This window comes from Mauremys mutica, chromosome 1 (assembly GCF_020497125.1).
Source record: "Mauremys mutica isolate MM-2020 ecotype Southern chromosome 1, ASM2049712v1, whole genome shotgun sequence".
NCBI lineage: Eukaryota > Metazoa > Chordata > Testudines > Geoemydidae > Mauremys > Mauremys mutica.
Window position 1 is genome coordinate 293,554,824 of NC_059072.1, and position 27,276 is coordinate 293,582,099.

Genomic DNA, 27,276 nt, shown 5'->3' on the forward strand with positions numbered 1-27,276 from the left:
CGGCACAGGGTAAGCACCCTGGTGGGTTGGGATGGTTTGTTTACCTGCCATGTTCACAGGTTCAGCTGATTGTGGCTCCCACTGGCCACAGTTCATCGTTTCAGGCCAATGGGGGCAGCGGGAAGCAGCCTGCATTGCTTCCCATAGCCCGCATTGGCCTGGAGCGGCGAACTGCGGCCAGTGGGAGCCGCGAATGGCCGAACCTGTGGACGCAGCAGGTAAACAAAGTGGCCTGGCCCACCAGGGTAAGTACCTTGGCGGGCTGCATGCCAAAGGTTGCTGATCCTTTACATAGCAGTTTAAAGGAATTTCATTTTAACAGAGCAAAATTGTGGAAATTAAGAAATTGAATAATGACAGTCTCACAGGAGTCTGTTGTGATTGCCTTATTTATGGTGTATTTTAGGCTTTTCCCCAGCCTTCTTTCTTAACATAATAAAGACAAAACAGAACACAATTCATTTGAAAAATATTATTAGCGATTGTGAAGAATTTGTGAACAGACGGTTAATAAGATGCACAGAAGATGCTACACAGACAGTTGGATATAATAGAAGAGAATGAAAATATAAACAGAAACCAAGATAGATGAGAAACATTGGATGAATATCACAAAATGAGAATAATTTTGGAAATATGCAAGGTATTACATCATGGGAAAATATATCCAAATTACAGATATTCAATGAATGGGAGAAATCTGAAAAATCAGAAATGCTAAGGGAGACCTAAGTTTGATAGTGGACAGCAAAATAGGCATGAATTTGCAATATTGAATGATGTCAAAAAGTCAAGACATTATGGTATAGAGTGGAGATTACACAGTAATCAGTGAGTATTCTTTCTCTATTAGTCAGGGATTACTTTTTATCAATCTAACTATACCAGGAAATATGCATTCATCTCTGGCACCATTTTACCAGAAAGATGTTGAAAAACTGAATGGCGTTTGAAAAAAAGATTGGGTTTGGTGCCTTTATTCTGATCAGGTGGATTAGGTCTCAACCCAGGAGACCTATGTTATGTTTTGGTGGTTCTCAAAATGAGGATGCTTTCTTGTATTTCCCATTCAGAACAGTCCTCCATTTTATTTTACTAGTTAAAGATTTGTATGTGCAGACTTCATTTGTATATTTCATCTTGTCATTCATTAGGTGTGAAAATCAAATCATCAGCTTTAAATTAAGTTGGGTCTAATTATTATTTATAAAGTGATGGCAGTGGGACAAATGATATGCAAAAAATTAGGAATATACAGTGCATGTCCTAATGTATTTACAATCTAAAGCAAAAGGATCCACATGGAAGTAAAGTGTGCCATCTAGCATCCTATCACAGGGTTTCTCAAACAGGGGTTGCTGCTTGTGTAGGGAAAGCCCCTGGCGGGCCAGGCTGGTGTGTTTACCTGCCCTGTCTGCAGGTCCGGCCTATCGCAGCTCCCACTGGCTGTGGATCGCTGCTCCGGGCCAATGGGAGCTGCTGGAAGTGGTGCGGGCCGAGGGACTTACTGGCTGCCGCTTCCAGCAGCTCCCATTGGCCCGGAGCAGCGATCCGCGGCCAGTGGGAGCCGCGATCGGCCGGATCTGAGGACAGGACAGCAGGGGCTTTCTCTCCACAAGCGGTGACCCTGTCCTTTCAGGTATAACAGGCTGCTTGTGTGGATCCCTCTGCAGCACTGGGGCACTAAATTAGACATAGCTGTTGCATTCCATACATCCATACACTTTAAACATCTACACTACACATTAAACATACAATGAAGGCTGGTCCAACAATAAGAAAGAGGTTGATGTGCCAATTGTTTTGACACTTTATTGTTTTATATGATATATTTCAGAATTTATTCAGCCATATAATAATTGTTCAATGGAAGTTCAGTGAAAGACCTCAAAGAAAGATTTGAATGAGGAGAAATCTTGGCAGGAATGAGTTTCTGGCAGAGCAATGGGAATGAGGAGGAATGGAACAGGATATAACAAGATGTATCTCAAAGAGTTGTGTCTTACCTAAAAGTTGAGTAGAAGCATATATTTTTCTGCACCCATAGTAGAGATGTTGGTGCTTAATGTCAGTCAGCAAGGAACCCTTTTATTCTAATGCTGGGGGTGCTCTGTTGACACCCAAGCAATATTCACTAACTGTCAATCAAGCACTTCCATGAGAATTCAACTACAGTATTTTTTTTTAAAATGGTGATTGGATTCACAGGAATATCTTCATAGAAATTTGGGGACTATTCAGAGGAGGGATATTGATAGGACTGCTTTAGTGCTAACAGTTGATAGATTATTAAACACTAACAGAGGTAAAAGCTAGCAAGCTCTACAGGTCTAGTTTCAAAATAATTATTTTGTTTGCTCATGTAGGGTAATATTGCTCATATAAGACGTTTAGATGATACAGTCATACTGTACAGATAAAGAAGGTAAACTCTGTTTCAATATTTCCTAAAAAACTGCTGTAAGATAAGCGTATTGTACAGATTAATTGAACTTGCTGTAATGTTGTTGAAGTGTGGACAGAACTGTAAGAGGCAGGAGAAATGAATTATTAATATTATATGATTATCTGGCAGATGGTCAGGACGGTAGGGTGATAATGATCAAAAGTACAGGCATCACTCCCATGTCAACATTTTCTTTATATTGGAAGGATGAGAGTTTATGAAAAATGTAGTGAAAATGGATAAAGGCTATCACAATAGCTGTTGCTGATTTAACATTGCTGGTTATTTATTTATTCATTTATTTATTATGATTAAGGGAAATAATGATTCTTTGTACTTATGGTAGAGTATGTGCAAAGATAGTGTAAAGAGAAAATATGTTGTCTTGAATATGTTAGGCTAACCAATATATACAAACTTGATTTTCAGTGCTGCTGAAGGCTGTGATTTTAAGAGCATCTACTGCTGATTCATGTTAGTAACCTTATAAACAAAAGTATTTCAGAAACCACCTCCATTACTTCCCATATGTACCATACGCTAGCACTAGGTTAAGTAGGTGTATTAAGCAGCAACATACAGTGCAACTAAGTGATGATTAAGGTGACTATGATGATAGTCAAGTACAGTCGAACCCATTTATGTCGACCTCGGTTAACTTGCCAATCCTATTAAGTCGACGGTTTACAAGTGGAACCGCCAAACTCCCTCTTTGTCTTATGGGTTTCTCATCCGTTATGTCGATTCGCCGAACCCTAATATCTCGAGCCCGTCCCCGACCCACCGTGTCCCCAGCCGCCTGCTCCCCGGCTCTCCAGCGGCGCGGTTCCCCAGCCGCCCGCTTCCCGCGTCCCCAGCTGCCCGGCTCCCCGCGTCCCCGACCCACCGTGTCCCCAGCCGCCCGCTCCCCGGCTCCCCAGCCCCGCGGTTCCCCGCGTACCTGCCCGCCCGCCGGCTCCGCTTCGCCGCCCGCCCCCGCATACCCGGTCCCTGCCTGTCCCCGCCCGCCCGGCCCCGCATACCTGGTCCCGGCTTCTCCTGCCGCCCGCCCGCCGGCTCCGCTTCGCCGCCCGCCCGGCTCCGCTTCCCCGCCTGCCCCCGCATACCCGGTCCCTGCCTGTCCCCGCCCGCCAGCCCGGCCCCGCAAACCTGGTCCCTGCCCGTCCCGCCCCACATCCCAGCTCCCGGCTTCTCCTTCCGCCCGCCCGCCGGCTCCGCTTCGCCGCCCGCCCGGCTCCGCTTCCCCGCCCGCCCCCGCATTCACGGTCCCTGCCTGTCCCCGCCCGCCCGTCCCCGCCCCACATACCTGGTCCGGCTTCTCCTGCCGCCCGCCCGCCGGCTCCGCGGCGCCGCCCGCCCGCCCCCGCATACCCGGTCCCTGCCTGTCCCCGCCCGCCCGCCCGGCCCTGCATACCTGGTCCCTGCCCGTCCCCGCCCCACATACCTGGTCCCGGCTTCTCCTGCCGCCCGCCCGCCGGCTCCGCTTCGCCGCCCGCCCGGCTCCGCTTCCCCGGCCGGCCCCGCATACCCGGTCCCTGCCTGTCCCCCCCCGCCTGCCCGCCCCCGCATACCCGGTCCCTGCCTGTCCCCGCCCCCCCCCCGGCCGCATACCCGGTCCCTGCCTGTCCCCGCCCGCCCGGCCCCGCATACCTGGTCCCTGCCCGTCCCCGCCCCACATACCTGGTCCCGGCTTCGCCTGCCGCCCGCCCGCCGGCTCTGCTTCGCCGCCCGCCCGTCCGGCTCCGCTTCCCCGCCCGCCCGCCCCCGCATACCCGGTCCCTGCCTGTCCCCGCCCGCCCGCCCGGCCCCACATACCTGGTCCCTGCCCGTCCCGCCCCAAATACCTGGTCCCGGCTTCGCCTGCCCCCCGCCCGCTGGCTCCGCTTCGCCGCCCGCCGTCCGCCCGGCTCCGCTTTCCCTGCCTGTCCCCGCCCGCCCCGCCCCGCATACCTGGTCCCTGCCCGTCCCCGCCCCACCTACCTGGTCCCGGCTTCGCCTGCCGCCCGCCCGGCTCCGCGTCCCCGCCCCCGCATACCCGGTCCCTGCCTGTCCCCGCCCGCCCGCCCGGCCCCGCATACCTGGTCCCTGCCCGTCCCCGCCCCACATACCTGGTCCCGGCTTCACCTGCCGCCCGCCAGGCTCCGCTTCGCCGCCCGCCCGTCCGCCCGGCTCCGCTTTGCCGGATCCAGCCACGTGCAGGCAGCGCGGTAAGGGGGCAGGGAGGGGGTGGGGGGGTGGATAGGGGTTTATCTCGCTCATTGGTTATCTCGACGGCTTTTGGCAAACCCCTAGGCCGTCGAGATAACAGGGTTCAACTGTATTACAAATGAGACAAATTAGATTGGGGCAATGGTATATAACTGTGCAAAGGCATGATATTGAGAAAAGGAAAGTTTCAGATCCTGGAAATTTTAGCTAAAGCCAATGAACATTGAACTTGTTTGCTCCAGTTCTGAATTTTGCTCCAGTTCTTATCACTAACAGCTCCTGAAATGTTGAAAGTCTTCCAAAGGAAGTGACGGCAGCCAGTCCTGGACTGGCTATGAGGCATCAGGCATTTTCTATATGGGTCAGTCCCTTCAATATGCCTCATGTCTGTGTGCACCCTCCTACAAGCACCACTGCCTGATAGCACATCAGCCTTAATGTGACAAGCTGTCTGACAGTTTACTCTTTGCCACTAGAGGTGCTCAAAGCAGGAAACACAGCATGAACCTTTGCAAACATTGCTCAGAAGGAATGGAGGCTGAACTGAGATTGGGACTGGGACTTCCTCTTCCTCTTGTTCCCCCAAAGTAAGGCTACCTCCTCCACAAGGATCTTCTAAGGATCTTCACCTGTTTTCAAACCATAGATTCATATATTCCGATGCCAAAAGGGACCATTGTGATCATCTCATCTGACCCATTGTATAACACAGGCAATAGCAATTCCCCAGAATAATTCCTAGACATACCTTTTAGAAAAATAAAAATAATAATTAAAAAAAAAAGATCCAGAAGACCTGAAATCTACTTGGCAAAGGAGAAGGCACTGGAAGCTGGAGCCTAGACAACAGATGGTAGAGAAAGCGGAAGGCCTTAAGGGCAGTTCATGGAGTCCCCTTATATAAAGCCCTGGAATATCCTTTTATCCTCTGAGTATCTTCAGCTTCTTTCCCCTGCCTGGGTGTAGGGGAGAGACGTGTGTGAGGTGTTCCTCACACACATGCACATCTGATCTCTCCCCTGGGTGTAGGGGAGAGATCAGATGTGCATGTGTGTGAGGAACAGGTGTGGTGTTGTGCTAGGGCAGTCACCTTTATTATAGAGATTACAGTAAGTGCTTGGGCTAAATTCGGTGGTCCTCAGTGAAGTTAATTCTTTGAGAAATCAGGGACTGTGAGAGGACAATGTATGAATAAGCAAATATCCTGCCTCTCTCCTCTCACTTTTCTGCTCAGAAAACCAGCTGTGACGCCATTATGGTAACAAGATTATTCCTCCCCTCCCCCCCTCCTCCCATGAAAATAGATAATAATTATATTTAGGTATGTTACATTCACAGGAATCTTCATATAACTTTATAAAGGAGCAATGCTATTATTATTCATTGAGAAATACGTCAAAAATTGTTAATGTCAAATAAATTATATTGTTTTTATTGCATTTCACTGTCCCTTGTTGAAACTATGTTTACCACAGTCACTAAAAACATTTAGATTGTAGCAAGAATATAACCTTTCTCAGAGAATAAAAGAACATTGAATCTCAATATCTTTCAGCTGCTCTGATGTTTTCTTTTCAAATATGTCCTACAATTCTGTCCATTCTCTCCCATTAATATAATGTTAAGAATTGGAAAAGAGAATAAAATGTCGCCTTCAGGGGAAGATGAAGAATGAAGAGCACTTGATCAATGTGCTACCTTTAAGCTCAAATGGAAATTCATTTTCTCATTTCTGCGTATTAAGGCTTCTGGGAATCTCAGTATAGGACTCCTGAAACAACTCATAAATCCACAGTGAAAATTCAGAAGCTTGTTGTCCTTGGAAACATTATTTCCTTAGACAATTTGGTGCTTGTGTAACTCCTCCAAATAGTTTATACAATGATAGAAGCTTTTGTACAGAACTAATTGGAACTGACCAGTTTAGAATATCAGTTTCTATCAATGCGAGTTGAGTAATGTAATAGTTGATTACCATGTGTGTGTAATTATGTTACTTTTTGATATCTGTATACAGCCTGCAAAGAAGATAAAATCCTATTAGTAGCTACAGGTGATGAAGTTTCTCTGATAGCGTAAGTGATAGATGCTTGTGGGTTTGGGAACCAAAGAAGGAGAAATCCTGGCCTCACTGCCTATTGATTTCAATAGAACCAGGAGTTCGCCCATAGGCACGATACACAGTGACACATGTTTGTGGTCTATCTAGCAAGTAGATTGTTGGACCAGATCCTTAGCTTATTCAAACTAGCTTTGTCAGTAGAACTATTCTGACTTATACCAGCTGAAGATCTGGCCTGTTGTTCATATAACCACAGTTTAAATATGTTTCTGTAACAGGCCATCAGGCCATATCTCAAATCACTTTCAGTAACATTATTTTGTTATATAACTCATTGTTTACATTTGGGGTTAATTATTAATACTGTTCATAAATATTGTGGGTTTGAAACTCTTCATGAGTCTCTGGCTCTACAGTATTAGGTGGTCCACAGAGATTTTTGTAATGAGTCATCCTTTAAAAAAACTCATTCTGAGATTTCCCTACCACTGTCATATTAACTTTAAAAGTAACACAACATGAAAGGTGTTTTCCCTTCCTAGGGATAGAATTCAGCATTTTACTAGTTAACTAACTATGGAAGCAACACTGCTAACATCAATCTTTTCCCCTTCCTAAACCCACTGGGGGAGATTGACACTGGAGGCCATCGTGTTTCACAACAATAATATAAGATGACAAAACCCAGCAGTCGATTTTCTTCCTAGCATGTACATACCACACTCTGATCTAGACGTCACTCTGCTTGGGTGTAGTTATGATAGCTTGGTGAGACCATCACCTAGGGCTGGTGTACACTATTCAGTTAGATTAACATAAGGCAGCTTATGTCAACCTAATTATGTCAGTGTCTACACACAGTCACTGGCAGCACAGCTTAGCTGTGCCAAGTACATACCTACCATTTTCAGGAGCGTTTGTACTTTTCCACTGCTGCCCATGTTACAGCTACACTACTATTTATACACATACTAGCTCTCATTGAGCTACAAGTATGTGTAGCTACCCTGAGAATCACACACTAAACTCATAGTGTACATGTAGCCTTAGGTCCATTACTGGCCTTGGGCACAGATTGCTACAATAGCAAAAAATGCCTCCTTCCTCTTCCAGCTGGAAAGAAAATTTCAACCATTCCACTCAGATGAGATCATAACCAATGTGCTCCATCCTGTAACTGACCAGTTCAAACTTAATTATTAAGTAATGAGATGTTGAATGGTTCAGCTTAAAATGGTGCATTAAATCAGGTTGCCCTGACACAGATATAACAGCACACATACAGAATGGCAAAACTTATCTAGGTATCAGGCTGCAGGTCACTCTGACCCAAGTTGGTTTACAATTTGATAGGTAGTTTTAAGCTGCATGGTTATTTCTTATTGTGGTTAGTTAGGGAGCTGGTATTATCCAAATGTCAGCTTTTTGTTAACAGCTTACAAATTCCACTATTTCCAATGTTTCCAGACATAAAGAAGCATAATAACTTGACCCAATTAACAGTAGTGCTAGCACAAGTTCAAAACAAGAGTCTCAAACAAACATTTCATTTTGACATTTCAAATTACACTGATGTCACATCTGTGATCAACATTTTCTTTACACCTGCAAAATTTCAGTTTTGTTCCCCTTACACTCTTTACTTGTGGTTTCAGTTGCATCCTATAGAGAACTATATTGTACTTTGCAATCATGTTTGTGGTTAAAAAAATACCAACCTTATATGTTGCTTTTATAAGCGATATATCTCGCCTAAGTGAATTTTCATTGTCTCTGCTTAGCAGCGCTTCACAAATTTCCATAGGTACTCTGGCAAATATATAAACCATTATTTTTACATAACTGTGAGGGACAATGGGAGTGCTAAACCCATCTGACTATAATCTTTTTACGATTGCAACTCACATTGCCTGAGAATGCAAGTAAAAGCCAAAAAACAAAAAGGGGGAGGGGATAATTTCTATAACATTCAGTATTTCATTTTCTAAACAAAAACAGCAGATTGGCACATACAATACTAATGCATCATATACTCCATAGTCTCACTATTCAACACCCGGTCAAATTCATGGTCTATGGGATAGAATCTCACTAACCTAAAGTATATCCACTATGATATATACAACAAGACCAGATTGACAGGTTCATGAAGCTTGAGCAATATTTTTGAGCAACCCTCAAAGATATTTGTGTGTGTGTGTGCATACACACACAAATGCACATATACACTATAATAATATAGAGAGACTATAAAATAGCATAAAGGGGTTACTGGCATAATTTTAGAATGCTCTGTTTAACTGACACACAGTGCCTCAATTTTTATATTGCACCAAAATAGAATATAAAGACTACAAGACAGAGAATGAAATGATTCATTCTGCAACATCCTGCATCTGAAATGAAACATAAAATGGCAGCTGCTTCACACTCTTTGAGGTAGGGTAAAGCTGTAGGCAGAGAGATTTATGTACATCTAAATGTGCATTACAAAAAAAAAAGAGAGAAAGACCTCTCTTTTTTAATTGCTTATGCACATGCATCACAAAATGAAATTTATAAATAGAATAGCTAAGTAACTACGGCTTAATCAAAGAGTGAAGAGTGTAAATGTTCTTGTAGTCTTGTGTGTGTGTGTGTGTGTGTGTGAGAGAGAGAGAGATGTTTGGGAGCAGACAGAAGAGGCAGGAGAGGTCATAGGGGAAGGTGATAGATATACAAGAATAATTTCTCTTGATGTGTTATATTGCATTTTTCCATGTTGTTATTTCCCAACATCTCTAAATCCCCTTGGATTATTTCATTTTACTTCATTGGAGCTTGCAAAACCTTCCCCTGTAGTATCATCTACCAATTTAATTTATGTGCTATTTACCAGCTCTTCCAGATCAGTAATAAAGATGTTCAATTAGATCAGGTCTAACGCTAATCCCAGTGGCCCTCCACTGAACACCTCCTTGCAACTTGATGAACTTCTGCTTATCACTTTGCTTATTGTCCTGCATTCAGCTTTTAGTCCACCTGACTGCTCATGTCAGTTTGTCAAGTCAGATTTTAAGATACATTATATAAATTCTTCATCTGCATCTGTTGCATTTTCTTAATCTTTGGAGGGTAAAAAAATGCACAGTAGTACACAACTTTGACATTCTGATCCATCAAAATATGTAGCTTTCCCAGAAATATCTGTTGGACCCACCAGAAAGGTTCAAAGAAATTCATACAAACTAAAGGTCACATAGTGAGTGGGAGATCTGTTCACCTAAAAGAACAGAATAAAAAAAACAAGAGCAGTATTATGCTCAGGGCTGAATTATGACATTCGGAGGCCCAAAACTATGTCAAGTATAAGAAGCCCCATACCATAAAATTTTTTTTATTATTTTCACAGAAAGGACATTGAACATATAAACACAAAACCTTTATATTTGCATCTATAAAAAGGCAGAGTTGTAAAAATAGAATAATAATCTTCATTTTCAACAGCCCTCTCTATACTGATGAGATCACAACAGAAATACATTTTAGACAAATTCTTTGAATTCATTGTGTATGTAAATAAAGTAGAAGTAAACAATACAATATAAAATATACAAAATAAAAAAAAACTGTAAATAGTACAATTTACTAGAAGAGTTCTCAGGAATTTTTTCTTCTCTGTTGGGGCATCTAAACTGTGGAATTCCTTTTCTGAATAAGCAATGAGACTCTTAGAGGATATAAGATTGCAATAGAGAATACAAGAGTCAATAGAGGATATATGATGCAGATAACCCACAAGCTTAAAGCTCAACTTTTATTTATATTGATATGAATTACACCCAGGAAATAAGCAAACCATCAGAAAATTGTATGTAGGTTGTATTTTCTTTACACCATGAATAAGGAAAATTCTTCTTCTTTTCATATGAATAAAGGAAACAAATTAACAAAAAATACAGGGACATACAAAGTTTATCCAGACTATATCTAAATATATTTACACATGTTTATTCTGATTTAATTTTTGCTATGAAACACTGAATTATTAGGATTTTTCTTTTGCCATATTATAAAAATACAGTGCATTATGCATATGAAATGTGATTTATAAGGCTATATAACAAATTGTACATAGCATACTACCTATAATAAAATATTATCTTGCACCAAAATCCCAGTCTTTTTCCAGGCAGACATCTCTCTTCACGTTTGCTTCTCTATCCTCTGTCTCCCCTAGGACCAATAATTAATCTTGAGTAAACACCTTGAACACACAGAGTGACAACAAGCTATATGTGCAAAAGAGAAAGAAAGAATTTACCAGAAAAAAGACTATTAATCGCTGGACAGGTATTGAGAAAGTGAGAAAAACTAACCTATATTCAAGCAAATATAATGAATATTATAGGCATTAATAGCCTATAAATCATATATGCACATAGTTTGAAATAACTTGCTCACCAAGTACATATATTTTGATATATATTTATATCTTTCTTCATTTCTCTCAAACCCCTCTATTTATCCTTTTGTCAGCACTAGCTGATATTTACTGTGAAGGTTCCTGAAACTGATGGGAGGAACCCAACACAAATGTATCCTCCTCAAGATCCACTCTACCCAAGTCCATAAGACGATCACCTGCAAACTCAATCATGTTAAGCATGGATAGCGCATGAAGCAGAAAGCAGTGTGCATAGTAAAATACACAATTGTATGTGTGTACAGATCAAAAGAAGAAAGAACACACCAACATACGAGTATGAGCTTGGCAGGATTGCTTCATGACTACAATCTCTGACCTCACATGTTTCCTGATTTTATCGGCAGTGAAATTATTTATTTATTTAAATAAATTATGATGGCATAGTCAGAATTTTACCAGTAGCAGCTGGCCAACAAAATTCTGCCTTAGGAGACTGAGCAGACTTACCCATAGAAATACTAATTTTACAAGTGCAATTATCTTTTTTTTTCTCAGCCTGTCAATAATGAACAATTAGTGAAGGGTAAGGGTATGGCAAGGGTATTTGTGTAACCAGATGTGTATATTTTTGTCATATTTGAACAAAAATGTTTATATTTAAAGAGAATCTTCTTTTTCCCACATCTCCTTTATTTATCAACTGATTTTGATAACATTTGAAATGGAGTCAGTTTTTTTCTTTTGTAGATGCCCCTCCTATTGTGAGGCCCTAAACTGTACTGGATTATACCTTAATCCAATATTGATTATGCTTGTGTCAGAAGAAAATGCCCTCTTTGTAAGAGAGATTACTGTTCAGACATTAAACATTTGTCTTTAGAATCCTTAGCAGGATAATTTTGCCCCCACCTGTTTTAGAAAACATTTCCCCACAAATCTACATGACAGATTTCTGTCTTAAGGAAACAGATTTCCCACCCCCATCACATAAGTGCACTGGTATAGTTCCTCTGAATGAAGCATACATGCCTCCCAGTGTGATAGTAGAGTTAGGTGTGGGGAAAAAGGAACAAAAGCAATCCTGTTGGTGAGCAATGTGATCAAGAACTTCATGTAACCCAGTGATATAATACACCATCTGAAAAGTCCGATTAGAATATAACAACTTGATGTGTATTATTCTGAGTTCTAGCACATACCAAATAAATGTGCTACATATAAATAAAGAAACATTTTGAGAAATAAAGCTATATTCCCTGGCTCCAAAGTAACCAGATGGTAGCATTTTAATTATCAAGAATATGAAAATGCCACAAGGAATTAGATGGGTGAAGTGGTGAATAAGTTTTTGCCAATGGGGGTTTCATGCATTTTCAGATCTTGCAGACAGGATTTACAAAGTCACTTACTTTGATGGCATCAGAGAAGAGTCTTCTATCCAAAAATCCAGTCTGTTATGCAAAAAGTTTGATATTTCATTTTCATGAGGTTTAATACAAGGCATATATTTGTGTTTGTCAGAAAGCAAAGCAGATAGTTACTGACAAAGAGTACAGGGGGAACAACATGTTTTTTTTCTGACTATAAGCTGGGTTAGTGAAGAAATGTTCAGAAGTCATGTTAGATTCACATAAAAATGAAAATGACAGACTCTCCAAACACATTTGGAGGCTTGGTATTACAGTACATTCCAACTGTGTTCACTCTATATTAATCTTTCAGCGATATGGTTTAAGAACATTACATTTTGAAATACACCTACAGTTCAAACTGAGTGAAAACATTGTGTGACAATAGGACACGTTATTTCATAGTGATTGTCTGCTAGCACCAGCATACTTGCAAAATATTCTATGCAATATTCGGAAAACAAAGTCAAACTTCTTCATGCATTACTTTAAAGTTAGTACAGGTAGTTCACTATTTGGAAAACTGACACATTTAACTAGCATAAAACACAGGAGAGAATGGGTTCCTGTGAGGGAGTAGATCCCTCCTCAAATCCCTAATCAGGTGGAAGGGTGACCTGAACTAGAGTGCTCCCATGTCCTAGATGAATACCCTAACCATTCAAATTAAAATGATAAGGGAGGTGGTCCTCCTCCTGGCTTCTTGCAAAAAACAATTTAAGCACCTAATGCCAAAATGGGTCCAGAACTGAGACTGGCTAGTAGAGATAGATGCCTCCCTACAGACTGGACTGAAGCAATTAGCTTTGTGTAAGGGTCAGGGTTTAGTGCACACACCTCCTCATCAGTATCTCCCATTGGCTAGTTTAGGAGGCTCAGGATGTTTTTTGTGAGCCACAGGTTAAGGCATCTATCTCTTCTGATTCTCTTTCTTGCAGTGTGTTCCTGTGATTTTCTAGGCACTAAAAGATAGGAGTTTTAATGCTGAGCATGAGGACACACAAATACCATTCTGACTCTAAGCCAAAGTGACTATATTTTCAGAATAAGAAAGCACAACACAACTCTGGGAGCAACATTTTTTAAGGTTGTAATATACTCCAGAGTTCTATGTTCTGGCTTCTTTCTTTAATCTGCTCTTTTTGGGTCAGAAAATTTCTGCCCAGGGAGCCACAGCAGGAGTTTTAGTTTTGCACTATTTAGACAGGGTCATTGAGTTATCTGACTCACATTGAAGTAGTGAGTTATGAGTGAGAGTTATGACAAGCTTTGGTTTTAGTTGAAGCAAAACCTATGATATGAGCGCAACAGGGTATAGCATGCTTCATTTTAGTGTAGAAATGCATCTTGAATAAACATTTTGTAGTTTTAAACAACCTGAACATTTTGACTGATTAAATGAATAAAACCCAGTACATGGCACCTTAGAGACTAATAAATTTATTTGGGCATAAGTGTTCACGGACTAAAACCTCCTAGCAACCCCAGAGTCCTGTGGGCTTGTCGAGATGAGATTGGTTAGAATTTAGACTATTCTACTGGAGCACAAAATGCAATAGCCAAAAATGAGTGAGTTGGAGGCTGTCGGCTGTTTGGCTAAGAGTAGATACTTTGTTTGTGTGATTGAATGCAGCCAGGGAACAGATTTCTCGAATCAGAAGGTGCCTTTTTTACATTCCCTTTGCAGAGGAGAACCACCCTGTTGAGTGACATGCCCAGTGAAATTACAGGTGTTTACCCCGAAGGGCTCAGATGAAGTCAACCACATTGAAGGCCTTTGCATGGTTGACTGTCCTCTGAATCCCATGCTGAAGTTAAGATGGAAATGGCCTATTCTCAACAGTTGACAAGAAGGGGTGAATATCAAGAGAGGGAAAATTACGTTTGTAGTGCTAACAAAACCAATGCAATCAAGGTGGATGTCACCCATTTCCAACAGTTGACAAAAATACGTGAGTATCAGCAAAAGGAAAATTACTTTTTGTAGTGACCCTAGATCAAAACTGACTTGGGGTTGTGGGGTTCAGGCTGCAGGGCTAAAACTAGCAGTGCAGAAATTTGGACTTGGGCTGGAGCCCAGGTTCTGAAACCTGCTGAGGAAGGTGTGTCTCAAAGCATGGGTTCCAGCCCAGATCCAAAAGTGTACCCTGCTATTTTTAGCCCTGCAGCCTAAGCCCAAGTCAATTCACCTGGGTTCTGAGACTCAGTGTCACAGGTGTTTTCTTTGCAGTTCTTTGCACCCTGTATGGCTTAGGTTAATACACTTTAGAATTTGATTAACCTAAATAGCAAGAAGGTATTTTATACTATGGAATACGAATGTTTACATGAGGGGTTAGTGTGGAATAGCTATTGTGCTTTTGGACTCTTACTCTAGCTATTTCACACTAACTTTCCTATGAATTCCCTGTGCAGAAAAGCCCTAAGGAAGTATCATAATCATTCCAGAAAGAGATCTGTAGTGCATTCCTACCCTGATATACAGCAGATTGCTGTAATGCTGTTTAAAACAGCTAAATTGTTCTGAGGTATGAGGTGCTAATAAAATATACTTTGAATTATTTCCTAGTTCTCATATTTCTCTTCTTGCAAATTCAGATGGGTAGCTATTAGAAATGTATTTTACTACCTTAATCATCTGAGGAAGGTTGGAGGGAAGGACGGTAATTTCTAGTAGTTAGTTGTCCCTGTGCTTGGAGGTATCTTCATTAATCCTTAAACCATTTATGTATCTTTATTTTTCCCTCCTAGCCAGACCCTGTCTTTAATTTTCAGGTTTGGTGTTTCAGCTCAAAAAGATGCAATAACTTTCCTGGTCTGCCCCCATCACCATGCCTCTTGGTATGCTTACAAATTCATCTTTTTTTTTAGCCTTGGCACACTATCTATCACCTTGGCACATGCTTTTAATAATGTCTGTAATGATCTATAGGAATTATTTATTTAAATTTCATTTTCATTAGAGAAATATGTTTACTATGCAAATGCAGAAAAAAACAATATTCTCCACGACAACTGGTCCCATCAAACTCTATATAAATCACATTAGTTGTTAAGTAAGATAATTGAAAAGTCTCAAAGTAGTGGTGGTAAGTAGCTCTTGGTCTGGAATTCCTAAAAAGGAAAAAAAACACAATAAACAAAACCATGGATAACATGATTAGAGTGCTTGCAGATCCTGAAGTAAATTCCACTTTCAGTTACAACTGTGTAATATCCAGCAGAATTTGGACCACTCTTGTTAAAGCAGAAAGCAAAGAGATTATATTAAAACCAATTATGGTTAAAAAACCTGATCATGAAATTCTTTATTTGATTAAAGTTAAAAACATTCCCTAGGCTTTAATCACCAACTTTTCACAATAGAAGAGAAAAAGAAACACACCCAACAACATAATATTTTCATCCTCCATTTACTTTCCAGAGCAGTGCAGGAAGATCACTCTGGTACCAATCCTGGAACGAGCTCCAGGCAGGCTGACTCCTGTGCCTGCATGGCCATGTAGATTTAAGGGTCTGACCGTGTTAATCCAGCTGCAGCAACAGGACATATACTTAGCATGGCAATTAAAATCAAGGGCAATATATTATTTGACAGAGATTACTGGATTCAAAACATTTCAATAACTTTTTTTAAAATGTATGTCTTTTAGATGTAAGTATTACAAAAATCTAAATTAAATAATAACATTACCATTAAATTCCCTTTTATTTTCTCCAAATTATGTTTTTGTACCATTTTATCATATTTCTAAAAAACTCTAAGTAATAGATGATTATTGTGAAGAGATTACATTTTGATCTGTTTATCCAAATTAAAGTCTAACTATAATCTATCACCGAGACAGAGATAATGAATATGGAATATCTGAGCCCAACCATGCTTCACCCTTACACACAAGAGGAAGAGATTTAAAATTCAGAAGCAAAGTAAATGAGTGTGTGGGACTACTTCTACACAGAATGGCTCAGGGTCGTCCAGAACTAATGTCTTTGATGGCTTTTTTAAAGAAATATATGTCTTTTATCATAGATTGATAAACATTAAACTAATGATTCTACATGGTCAGATATAGCACAATTTTGTACTGTTTCCATTGTAAAAGAAGAACCAGGAGGATACATATTCTTGGGTCACTATGGCCAGATGTGGACACTAGGATGGGATGCAGACCACTGACTACTAGCAAATGAGAAGAGGCATTTATTATCTACATGGTGATTTAGGCATTCAGTAGAATTGAGGAGTCCACAGATTAAGATGATCTGAAGAGAAAGCAGAGTATAAAAGGACACCAAGGCCTTGGATTTAATAATCTGAAAGCAGGTACTTTCAATAGTAGGGGAAACTACATAGTCCAGTTCAAGGTCCTAATATTCAAATCCTTGCATAGTCCTAATTACCTGACAGTTTGCCTATTTCTCCCCTATTATGATCTTCCTAAATAACTCCATTCCACTGGACCAGTTAAGGATTTGGTAGAGACTACATTGGGTCTCTTTTCCTCTTTGTTGGCATCATCATAGATGTGTAGAAATTCTTTGTGTTTGAATCTGCTGGTATCAGACAGATGTTTCTACTACCGGCCCTTGAGTTTTCTTCTTTCCCACCAAGAACCATGGCAAACTGTGTGGTCAATGACATAAGAGAGGGTGTTGTAGTGCTAGAATAGTCAGCTAGTGGACTCACTAGTTTTTTAAATAATTGATCTCATTTGGGCGGTCTTGTATAAGTACATTTTTGAACTGAGTAGGGTCCCAGAGTTTTTAGGTTTCAGGAGTGGAGCGTGACAATAGTTTATTCTTGCCTTGTATTGAGGAAAGTTTGTTTTCTGACTGGAAGAAGAAATGATATCACTCGATTAAGGAGTTGGTTCTTGCATTTATTATAACGGCCATATTCAGCTTAAGGATGCAGACCAGACCATGGCTATCTGTGTCTCTGGAGATTACTGGTGTAAACTTAGGTTAGGTGGTTTAGAACTACTTTATGATAGGCACTGTCTCTATTAGCTCCTCTGGGAAGCCTTTGATATCAGAATATGGCCAGTGTGCTCATCACCCCCGAATATTGTGCTGTTCTGGGAAAGGGCAAAACTGGTGAGTCTCTTCCTCAAATTGAAAGCATTATTCTTTTAATGATGCAAATCTTTGTTCATAGTTGGGTAAAGGAAATGAAATTATAGCCTACTTGATGTGGTGTTAGTACCCTACTATAGCAGGTTCCTTGCAGCAAAATAAAGACCTTGATCTGCTTTCTGCTGGAAGCGGGAGAGCATCTCCCCTTTGTACTGGTAGTGGGCAGAAAGAAGGTGGGAAATGTTGTTACTGAGTCAGAACAGAGCTTTTTAAGCTCACCTCAGATGCATTAGCTTTCTTTCTGGTTCCCTGGTGTGAGGAATGTGTCCTTCCCTTTGTGCTGTTGTTATGAGAAGGAAACAGATTCCCTAAACATGCCCCATCATCCTATCAGCCTCCATTCTCTGGATCATCTTCTGTAGGAGCTAGCACACAACAGATCCCCAGCAACCCTTCTGCCAGCTTATTTTTCTGCCTTGAGAGGATCCTTCTCTGATGTTACTAGCAAAAAAGGTTTTCAGTGGGAACATTGTGGAAAGGAAACATAACAATACATTCAACATACTTTAAATTATATTTTTCAAATAAAAGTCCAAAGGTGTTTTTTCTTTCATTTTGTTTTAACTTAACAGAAATCTTCATATTAAAAAAAAAAGTTGTAACAAAAGGTTTTAGATTAATATTTTCAGTGCGATGACCAGAATTTTAGCCATGCAATCTCATTAAAGTTAATGGGACTCACACGGTACAGGTAAATCTCAATGCACCCTGCAGAAAGCATGCCCTGAAGCATCAAATATAAGGCAATAAGAAAAACGACTTAGGAAACAGGTGAAAAGACAATTAGATAGAGGACAGAAATACCAAATATGAATAGATTGTTAAAAGTTATGGATTTTTCTTTTAAAAAAAACCTTCAGCTCCAAATTTAGGGTTATATAATACCCTTATAGGGAGAATGTGTAGAAAAATCAAAGCTTTCTTGCAAAACAAAATTGTATTGTATTGGTGGAAAAATCACCATAGGTTCTCTTAGGGCAGTGGTTCTCAAACAGGTGTACATGTACCTTAGGGGGTACACAGAGGTCTTCCAGGGGCTACAGTAGGGTTTCTCAAACAGGAGTCACCGCTTGCATAGGGAAAGCCCCTGGCAGGCCGGGCTGGTGTGCTTACCTGCCCCGTCCGCAGGTTCGGCTGATCGCGGGTCCCACTGGCCGCGGATCGCTGCTCTGGGCCAATGGGAGCTGCCGGAAATGGCACGATCCGAGAGATGTACTGGCCTCGGCTTCCAAGAGCCCCCATTGGCCCAGAGCAGCGATCCATGGCCAGTGGGACCCGCGATCAGCCGGACCTGCAGATGGGGCAGGTAAACACACTGGCCCGGCCCGCCAGGGGCTTTCCCTACACAAGTCGTGACCCCTGTTTGAGAAACCCTGGGCTATAGCATCTCATCTAGATAGAATTATAGAATATCAGGGTTGGAAGGGACATCAGAAGGTCATCTAGTCTAACCCCCTGCTCAAAGCAGGCCTAGTCCCCAGACAGATTTTTGCCCTACGTCCCTGAATGGCCTCCTGTCATGAATATAAAGGGAAGGGTGACCACCTTTCTGTATGCAGTGCTATGGGGTACCTCCTGGCCAGTGGCACAAAATCCTTTTACCTGTAAAGGATTAAGAAGCTCAAGTAACTTGGTTGGCACCTGACCAAAGGGACCAATAAGGGGACAAGATACTTTCAAATCTGTGGGGAGGAGGCTTTGTCTGTCTGTTCTGTGTGCTTGCCAGAGTCAGATCAAGGAAGCAATCCAACTCCTACAGAGTTAGTAAGTATTTAGCAAGAAAATGTGTTAGTTTACTTTTATTTTGGCTTGTGTTTTCCTTTGTGTAAGAGGGAGGTTTATGCCTGGTTTTGTGACTTTAAGGTTTTGCCTAGAGTGGAGATCCTCTGTGTTCTTGAGTCTTTTTGTTATTCTGTAAAGTACTTACCATCCCAACTTTACAGAGGTGATTCTTTTACCTTTTCTTTAATTAAAATTCTTCTTTTAAGAACCTGATTAATTTTTCATTGTTTTTAAGATCCAAGGGTTTGGGTCTGTGTTCACTCATACCAATTGGTGAGGATATTATTCTCAAGCCTCCCCAGGAAAGGGGGTGTAGAGGCTTGGGGGGATATTTGCAGAAGGTAGGGCTCCAAGTGGCCCTCCTTAAATGTTTGTTTAAATCACTTGGTGGTAGCAGTGTTACTTAATCCAAAGTATAAGAGAGAAATTGTGCCTTGGGGAGTTTTTAACCAAACCTGGTAGAAATAAGCTTAGGGAGTCTTCAGGCAGATCCCCATGTCTGTACCCTAAAGTTCAGAGTGGGGAGGGAACCTTGACACCCCCCTCAAAGACTGAGCTCATAACCTTTGTGTAAGTAGGCTATCCCTCCACTCACTGGCCACCTAGTTTACAACAGGCTACATAAAATCATTAGCAAAGTCAGCACAATTTAAAATTTCATACAGACAATTACTTGCTTATACTGCTCTATGTATTATACCCTGAAATGTAAGTATAATGTTTATATTCCAATTGATTTACAATTATATGGTAAAAGTGATCAAGTAAGCAATTTTTAAGTAATAGCGTTCTGTGATACTTTTGTATTCTTATGTCTGATTTTGTGAGCAAGCAGTTGTTAAGTGAGGTGAAACTTGGGGGTACACAAGACAAATCATACTCCTGAAAATTCCTCAAGGGCCTCCTTCAGCGGCACTGCTATGGGTATGGGCCCACCGGAATTTTGAGGCCCTCAAAATGCGCTGGTAAATCCTTACCAAACCCTGCCCTAAAATGCCTTACAGTAATACTAATACAGCTTTCTCCTGTTGGAGGACTAAGGTTACAAACTCTAATGTTACAGTTACTGAGTTTCATTGTTCTCATGTCTGATGGTCCTTGTTTGAGAGGAGATGTATATTTTTGGTAACAATAATGGTTAGGTTTTCATCATAATGCACAAGGAATTACCGTCACTCAGACTTACATTAATAATAATTTGTGAAGATAATTCTGATTCATGGGCTGTCCAATGTTTTCTGAAGTGTTCTCCCCAACTTAAATTATTTGGCCTTGCTTCTGTTTACATATGGAGGTATCTATTTTCTCCTTATGTGTGTGTAACTCACATTGACATTAATAGGAGTTAAACATACATCACACTGGGTGCATGACTCTTGTAGCTTTTACGTTTTGTATTGTTTTGAACTTTTTTTAGTTTCTTTTCTCCCTATTGCTTCCAGTCCCCTGATGATTCCATCATATATCTCCCTCAAGGACTCATCCCTTTCTCAAAGGCTGACCTTAACTCTTTTTTTTTACCTTCTGTCATCTCTTTAACTCTTAGCTAAACTTTCAGTCTCTATTGCTGTATTTGACCCTCCTCCCGCTGTCCCCCCATCAACATATTACACCATCCTATGGTCACCCATCTCACCTCCTACCCGGTTTCCCTTTGACTAGGACCTCAGAAACAACCACACAGCCAGGATTTAGGCTTGGAAACTGTTGCACCAACATAAGACCAGCTGAGTCATCCAAACAGGTCTTGGTATGACTACAAGGCTCAGTGCATCCTCCATGATTCTATTGTGGATTAGTGGTTGAGCCTGTGTTAAACAGCATGAGACAAAGGCTAGGGTCTCTGATTTTCATCACCCTGTATTGCTAAATAAGGCAACAGGCAAGAATGTGAGATAGAAAATGAATGCTGACTACCTGGCACATGCCTTGAAAATTGCCAGACTCCTCTTAGTCACCACATATTAGGCAGAGATCAGAGATTTCTGAGAACAGGCTATCTTCCTAATGATCAGAAAAGCTTCTTCGCTCTCATGGCCACCATGGGCATGTCATCATGAAAGAGGTGTAGCTATTAGACAGAGATCACAACAGGTTCCAGCATAGAATGCAAAAACCATGACGACACTTGCTCCAGTGTGATGGATGAATCAATGTGATAAAATGTGTCCCAGATACCTCTCACCCAATCTAACACTTACGTTCCCTGGATATGTCCTAATGGTGGGACGAAAACAAGAAATGATCCAGACTCCTCATCGATCTGATACATCACAGCTCAACTGGGAAGGTATTTTGATTCTTTCTACTGTTCCATAAAGGAAGGTAGCAACCACAATTGATGGGAGCAGCTAAGATATAGAACAGAGGGCTATACGTTTTCCCATCCAACATCTCCTCACTGATGTGAATAATGGAAATAAAAGTGAAACACAGCACTTGTTGTTCAGGCATGAACTGAAAATATATATGCACTGTGACAGAGCTCATACAAAATAGGAGCCAACTCAGTACTGCAATGCCAAGGTTTCCCAGAAATGATGCTGCGGTAGAATTGAAATTAGACGACAGAAATGTGCAATCGTAGTTATACTACACATGTAACTCTCTGTGCCTACTTTGTTGATTTTTGTATCTCTTGAGACATTCAGTTAAAAAAAAGGAAGGAAAAGAAAAAAATAAATGCACTTCAAGGTCTTAAATAAGGAGTTATAATTTCACTAAAATATTAATATTAAAAGGTGAATGACACAGCACTGACTGATGTGAAGAACAGATGTTATTTATTTATACTCCAATACAGTATATATTCAGCTTGTTTTAGAATAGCAGATTAGTTATGATTTTAAATAAATCTATTATTTATATTTCTACCCCAAGACTATCTCCTTTTTAATAATGGAAGGTTATAAATTTTTCAGCCATAATACACATCTGTGAAGTCCACTTCAGATATTACCAGGTAAACATTGCACCTTAGAACAATATAAAAAACTTGTGGGAATCATTTTCTGCTATGATGTATTTGTAGAATGCATTTTTAACTAATTTAGAGCAGTAGACGGTGCAGTGAGTTAATGCATCTATAGAGATTTGAACTCCAATTAGACTTAGATTACAACAAATCAGAGGAGTTCAGAGTTCTCAGTAGGTTCTAGTGAATATTTTCCCACTGTGATACAATAATTATTATTTATAATAATACTAATAAAATACTACTACAACTAATAATAACAATAATTATTAATAATGAATAAATAGTACTGCAGGATTACCCATAAGTACAACAAGATTTTTTTTAAAATTCTACCCAGTCCACATTAAAAAAAAAATAAGCAAGGGATGGAGTGGGGAAGAAACATGGCAGAAAAGTGAATGGTATGAACTCTTAGTGAGGGCACAGTTGTGTTGCCTTTCCTCCTATTTTTTTCTCTCTCTCCTGCAAATTTTTGAGCATCTGACCCTATAGGTAGCAGTGGACTTCAGAATAGAAGCAGCTTTTCCAATGCTTAATTGCAACACCTTTTTCACCCGAAGAAGCAGATTCTTAAAACAAAAGAAGGGTTGAGAATATTATAGTTTCCTATCTCACAACTAGGAATCTCTTCCTAGCCATCTCTTTTTAGGGACTCAGTAGTGAAATGAATTGTAAAACTCTCACTGTCTGACCTAAAATAGCAAAATCTCAAATTAGGCCCATTTTTCTCCACATACTGATTTAAGGAGGAAAGAAAAAGATGTGGGTTTGATCTTGGATCCCTGCATTCACACCACATGTGCTAATAGCATACATACGTTAACCGGCTTTACTACAAAAATGTATCAGCATGGTTCATTCTGTAGTCATTCCACTTTCTATACATATCCACTTGCTGTGACTCAACCTTTCAGGCTGATGTTTTAACAATATATTTCAAACATATATGTTTCATTATTAAGCTAGTTTTATTTCCAGGCAGGTGTTTGATGCAAGGTGGATTCAAAATACTGGTTAATTAGGTAATTTTACTTATGCTTTTACTGTTAGAAGCTCTAGAGTACAAATTTAGATAAGAGATTTTTAGCAGTAGCTACCCTAATTTGTAGTGCAAGTAACAAGAGCTATATGTACAAAAGAACGTTCAAAAATTAATGCACATTTTAAGCTACATACGGTATTATTATTTTTTTCAAAAAGAGGCAAAATATGCCTGGTATTTGTCGCAATCCATTACACAGTTATGGCTATGTATGGCCACTTGTCGGTGCATGGCCATCTTGTCCTGTTAAAAGGACAAGGCAGCCTCCATCTTGGACCAGGTTCTTGTTGTATAGGAGAGGGCAGAGAGTCAATCCTGCCCAGCAACACTGGCTGTGTATGCTCTCCTGTGTTTTTGTTTTTTTTCTCTCCTGCTGGGCCATCTAAAGGTCAGGCTAGTTCTGTGTATGAAGGCCTGATTCTGCCCAGCAACCTGTTTTTTTTGGGTCGGTCGTCTGGAGGTCAGGTTAATTCTGCCCAGAGACTCACTTTCCTGCTCTTTTTGGACCCAGTCATCTAGGGGTCAGGTTTGTTTACTCGTCAACTCCAGTGTGCCGTGTGCAAACCCTTCTGACGTGGGGTGGCAACAGCTCGAAACCTGAAGGGAGGAGGGACCAGGGAGCCAATCAGATACTGACACGAGGGAGTGAGACCTGTCTATAAAACTAGGTTCCCCCCCAAAATTTGTGTGGAGCATCCGCGTGTTAGCTGAAGGACCTGATCACTCGTTCGGCCAGGGTCTCCTCCCGGTAAAGTGCACTCGTGTCGTATCGTTTGGATTCGTTGTCGTTTGGACCCGATCCCTGTCTGCTCGTCATGCTTCTGGTGTCTGTTCTGCTGGTCAGCTGCGCCTGGAGTGCGGTATTTGCTTTTTAATATCTGACAGTTTAGCTTATTTAGCCTCTTATTTTTCCCCTCCCTAACTTGGTACCAAATATCTACTCAGGATATCAGGATTGTATTAGTGAGCTCAGAATTGCACAATTGTTTAGCTAGCTTGTATTATTGTTCTATTTGTTATTGAATTGTTAATTGCAAACTGCTTTATGTGTTTGAATCACTGCTCTGTCTGTGTCCAGTGTGTGTGTGTTTAACTTGGGAGCTGCCTCTACTTAGAGGGTAGCTGACCAAGGGGGTCCAGTCCCCGCGGTCTGAGTGAGTGGAATCTGCCCAGCTGCAGCCGCACCACACTCTGGGTTTGCCCTCTGTGTGAAAGCAAGGGTGGCTGAGGCAGTGGCCTGTGGGTCTCTTTTCTGTGTTTGCACCGGGCACCGCCCTGACGAACCCGATTCCTATCTGTGTGATTGGTGTGTCTGCCTATTTGGTGTGGTGTGGTGAGCAGTATAAAGTGTATTATTACTGTGTTTTGGGGTGTGTTTGTACTTTTGATACCATCCCAGCCAAAGTTGCCTACTCCCCCAGCTCACGTTGTAATTATCCCCTAAATAAACGCAGCCACTTGGCTTTTCAGTGTTACCCTGGTCCTGCCTGTCTTTTCCTCACTCAATACCAAGCTTGAACGAACCCCCAGCTAATTCAGACAGTATTGTGAAGGCAGGAGGTAAGATTCTGAAACATGAATTCTCATTTTAGATTTGTACATTTTTAATACTGCATATCTTCAAAAATGAAGCAGATTATTTTAACCCTCTATCTAATTTATCTTTGATATTTAAGACTAGTATTAGGCCATAAAATGAACACGTTTTCTCTATTAGCTTACAAGAGTTCAAGATATTTACATAAAGCCATTTACTAAATAACTAAAATAAAGAAGAATTCACTTCCATTCCAATATTGAAAGTGAGGATTATGGTTATTGGCGACAAAGAGTCCTGTGGCACCTTATAGACCAGGGGTAGTCAACCTATGGCACGCGTGCTGAAGGCGGCATATGAGCTGATTTTCAGTGGCACTCACACTGCCCAGGTCCTGGCTACCGGTCTGGGGGCCTCTGCATTTTAATTTAATTTTAAATGAAGCTTCTTAAACATTTTAAAACCTTATTTACTTTACATACAACAATAGTTTAGTTATAGATTATAGACTTATAGAAAGAGACCTTCTAAAAACGTTAAACTGTATTACTGGCACGCGAAACCTTAAATTAGAGTGAATAAAGGAAGACTCGGCACACCACTTCTGAAAGATTGCCGACCCCTGTTATAGACTAACAAAAGTACTGGAGCATAAGCTTTCATGGGTGAATACCCACTTCGTCAGACGCATGTCATGACATGTGTCTGACGAAGTGGGTATTCACCCACAAAAGCTTAAGCTCCAATACTTCTGTTAGTCTATAAGGTGACAAAGAACTCTTTGTTGCTTTTTACAGATTCAGACTAACACGGCTACCCCTCTGATTATGGTTATTGTTTCACTCTTGGAAGTCAAACTTTATGGATTATGATTTCATTCATGGTTGCAACTTCATTCATTTGTGATTTATACTTTCTTCCACAAGTTGGACAGACACTTTGTTACTACTGTTTGAGGATTATTCTGTAAAGAGGAGCCTTGAATATGGAATGCTTATGTGGAATTTGTAAACAGAACACGTTTGATCTGGAATCAATGAGACCCAATACATATTGAACCCTACAGACCCTTTTTACAGAGCTATTCTTTAGGTAAGAACCACACTTTAAGCAAACAGAATGTAAAGGTTAGGCATCTTTGATTCCAAACCAGATGGCAGGTTGATGTTTCTCAGGTGGGATGTTCCTTATTGGTTTTAAAAATTTTACTGGTTTTACCAGTATTTTTCATTATGGGCTCAATCCTGCTATCCATACACATTTTACACCGTGAACAATCCCATTAATGGGACTAAGTAGTACCTTACTCCTAAAGTACCACTCAATGTGAGCAACGGTGGAAGAATCTGAGGCTTTATGTTTTGGGAATCTCTATAACCTGGTAAAACTTTCAAACGAATAAGAGATAATTTAAGTTCAATCACTGTAGGTACAGAAACATAATATTAGGTTAAATGACTCTCAGTGGCCTTAAAATGCCAGCAGTGGAAACAATAGACAGACTCATGGTCCTAATTCAGGACAGCACTTATCCATAAGCTTAACTTTAAACATGTGCTTGAGTCAAGGGGACTTGAGCAGGTGCTATGTGCTCTCCTAATTAGGGCTCGAGTGTTTTCAGCTACTGTGCAATTGAAGGAACCTTAAGGTGAAAAAAACCAAACTGCACCCAAGCCAACATGATGGTAAGGGAAAAATTCCTTCCCAGCCCCCTAAAAAAGGGGCAGCTAGCATAATGCCCACAGCAAGTGTTGACCAAACCTGGTATTTTGCCACCTAAAAGGGAGGGAGGGTGGGTTCTGCTTCAGCCTTGGTCCATGTAAAAAGGAAAGCTCCAGACACTGAGCTGCCCTTTTAAAAACCTCATGTTCCCAGGGGATGAGTCAGCAATCATGCTGCCCCTTTTTGCAGCAGTTTTCATCTCCCCCCTCCCCTTCACTTGGCCAGACAAGACACTACTTGGTAAATTGCCCTCCCCCCATCCCCCGCTTAAAGGTGCAGGACAATCATTTTTTTCTGAAACAAGAATACTTTACACCAGGGGTTGGCAATCTCTGGCACGCAGCTCGCCAGGGTAAGCACTCTGGCGGGCTGGGCCAGTTTGTTTACCTGCCGTGTCGGCAGGTTCGGCCGATCACACCTCCCACTGGCTGCGGTTCACTGCTCCAGGCCAATGTGGGAGGCAAGAAGCCTTGGCCAGCCCATCCCTTGGCCCACACCACTTCCCGCAGCCCCCATTGGCCTGGGTCGGTGAACTGTGTCCAGT